Source organism: Pongo pygmaeus, chromosome X (assembly GCF_028885625.2).
Source record: "Pongo pygmaeus isolate AG05252 chromosome X, NHGRI_mPonPyg2-v2.0_pri, whole genome shotgun sequence".
Taxonomy (NCBI): Eukaryota; Metazoa; Chordata; class Mammalia; order Primates; family Hominidae; genus Pongo; species Pongo pygmaeus.
In genome coordinates, this window is record NC_072396.2 from 137,567,562 (window position 1) to 137,570,773 (window position 3,212).

At 42.4% G+C, this 3,212-nt stretch overlaps 1 non-coding gene across 1 annotated transcript; it reads left to right on the plus strand.

Moving 5' to 3' along the window:
- The first annotated feature begins 2,417 nt into the window (after positions 1-2,417).
- On the plus strand, positions 2,418-2,556 carry LOC129025549 (small nucleolar RNA SNORA8). The gene has a single exon (XR_008497297.1). It is a non-coding gene; the product is annotated as a small nucleolar RNA SNORA8 (small nucleolar RNA).
- The last annotated feature ends 656 nt before the right edge of the window (positions 2,557-3,212 follow it).

The following is a 3,212-nucleotide window of genomic DNA, read 5'->3' on the forward strand; positions in this document are numbered from 1 at the left end:
TCTCCCACCAAGAGGTGGAAACTATTTTTACTCCCCTTGAATCTGGGCAGGATTTGTACCTTGTTCTGGCCAATAGAACATGGCAGAAGTGACAGTGTGCCAGTTTGGAGCATAGGCCTCAACACTTCCTACACACTTTTTTTCCCTTGAAACCCTGCACAGTTATCATGTGAAGAAGCCAGGTTTGGCCCACTGGAGATGAGAGACCCCAGAATGGAGATGTGTCATTTCAGCTGAGGCAAGTCATGTTAGACCAGCTAGCCCACAGCTGATCCAACAGCTGGCCACAGTTGTCAGAGAAAACCCAGCCAAGACCAAGTAAACCACTAAATGATCCCTGCCCAAATTGCCAACCCAGGAAATTCTGAACTACATTGTTTTAAGTCACTTATTTTGGGGTAGTTTCTTACACAGCAAAAGTTAACTGGTCTACCCTTTAATGAGAATAAGGTACTTGCCCTGCTCCAAACGTAAAAAATCTCTGCTTTTAGAATTATCCCATGGTCAAATTTGTTTAAAGCCAGCATGCAGCAATCATTTATAAACCTGGCCCTTTCAAAGAGCAACTGGCCATGTTATTTGCCTAGTTTCAACTTGAAGGGCTTGCTTAGAATCAACAGAAGCAGAGTGGCCTCACCACAGGCTTCTAGTACAGAAAGGCAGAAAAGAGCTCAGATGAAAGGCTCGCCTCAGGAAGACATTGGGGAAGGAGACATGCTCAAGGAAATTGTAAAACTTTAAAATCACATGGCAGAGAAATGCTCCCAAAGATTGGCTTGTTTCTTAAAGGAGAGTTTCAGAAAGGCAGCTTTCCATCAAAAGACAAATTTTATCTTAGAATTCAGACTACTACAGAAAGGGAAGGCTAGGGACTCTGAAACCACATAGTAAAAAAGATCAGGGACACTTGTGATTGGCTTTCAGCAGGGTGATATGCAATAAAGGGTAAGTTCACCTGTGATTACAAGTGAATTCAATTTAATAACTCCCTTTGGAAATAATCTATACATAAAAGCTATAAAAGCCTGTGCAGGGGTGGCCTCATCATCTTGATACCACAATTGATCTGGGAAAGCCATAAAGCCAACACAGATCCCGTTCATTGAGCAAGATTCAGCAAATCCCAAGCTGACACATCAAGCACTTTACATCCATGGGTCACAGCCACTGGCAGGCTGGTTGACCTGGCTCCAAGTGAATATGTAGCCAGACTGCATACCATGTTGTAAACCTCAGCACATTTCCAAGCAAGCAAGTTAAATTGCAACCAGGCCACTTCCGGCCTAAAGGAGGTTGCTAATCTAAAGAAGTTCTCCTACGGACTGAAGCCTTTTAACCTGGGCAAATGGTTCCAAAAGTGTCATTCCCAGACTAGCACACCAGCATTACTTAGAAAGTTGTTAGAAATACAAATTGTGGGGCCCCATCCAAGATCTATTGAGTTGGAAACTGTGGTTGGGGCCCAGCAATCTATTTTAGTGAGCCCTCCAGGCGATTCAGATGCAGGCTTAAGTTTGAGAACCACTGTTGTAGGCGGTTGTGGTTGGCCCTGTTCTTAGAGTAGAATTCTGGGTCTTTAAAATGTATTTGTTTATTTCATTTTAGAGATGGGGGTCTTGCCATGTTGCCCAGGCTGGTCTCAAACTCCTGGGCTCAAGCATCTTCCCACCTCAGTCTCCCAAATTGCTGGGATTACAGGCGTGAGCCACCACACCTGGCTGAAGAACTCTGGGTCTTTAAATGGCCAGTCAGAGCAAGCTTAGCACTCCTTACAGTGAGCAGGGTTCTCCTCCTTCCCTGAACAACCTTCACTGGATAACTATATTTGAAAGTTGAGCCATAGCCATAGGAAATATTTCTCCAGTAACACAGTTTGTATTTAATAATCATTCAGTAACAAAATACAGAAACAAAAGGTCATGGCACCCTAGTTTCTCAGGATTAGAAGACTGCAAAGATTATGTCACGTACTGCTTCTCAAACTTTAATGTGCATAGAAATATTTGGGAATTTTTTTTTAAATACAGATTCTGGCCGGGCATAGTGGCTCACGCCTGCAGTCCCAGCACTTTGAGAGGCCACACTGGGAGAATTGCTTGAGCCCAGGAGTTTGAGACCCAACTTAGGCAGCATGGTGGAACCCTGTCTCTACAAAAACTTAAAATTTAGCTGGGCATGGTGATGCATGCACCTGTAGTCCCTGCTACTCAGGAGGCTGAGGCAGGAGGAGGATCCCTTGAGCCCAGGAGGTCGAGGCTGCAGTGAGCCATGATTGCACCTCTACACTCCAGTCTGGGTGAAAGAGTGAGACCCTGCCTCCAAAAAAATAAATATATATATATAAATTAAATGCAAGTTCTGATTCAGGAGGTCTAGGGTGAGGCCTTAGGGTCTTTCTTCCTTAAAAGCTTCCAGAATGCACTGCGTGGTATCTGCACTCAGCAGTTTACTCCTGCTAGGGTGTTCAAAGGTCAGCGCCATAGAAATCCAGTATCTGGTTTCATTGCTTTTCTTGGCTTTGTGCTTGTTAAACCTGGTATTTCTATTGATACGGCATTTGTATAGGTTTCTCATACTCTTCACTTTGATATATTCTAAGAGTAAGCAATGCTTTTCTTTTTCTAAGGTGTCAAATTGAGAATTTCACTCTGAAATGACCCTACTCTGAAAATGACCCTAAAGTAAATTGGTTGAAGAAATTAGATCTCAAAGATTCTTGGTGAATTCTGATGTCTTCATCAGTATATTCATATTAAAAAGAGATGAAAGAAACCAAAATAAAAAAATTACAGGCTGACAGGACAACTGGATTAAGCATCAGTTCTATTAAAAAGGGCTAACTTGACGATATTAATAAATCTTTTGAAGACAAATTTTGACTCCAGCTCTTCAGAGGATCCAAAGTGACCTTGATGGACAGTAGAAGGGATCACAACATAAAATTCCTTGAATAAAAATGTATTGATTTAAAAACAAAACAAAACAAAAAAAGGCTTCCAGGTGATACCAATGCTGTTTCTCTATGGACCACACATTGAGTTGTAGGCCTCTAGTCCAAATCTGATGCTTGAATCCCCTACCTGGAACTTCCCCAACCTGGCTTTGCCTCAGAATCACCCAAGGAGCTTTGAAATGCAGACTCTTGAGTTCTACTCCAAATTTCTTGAGTCAGATTCTCTTGTAGGCTGCATATCTAGATTTTTTAAAAAGCT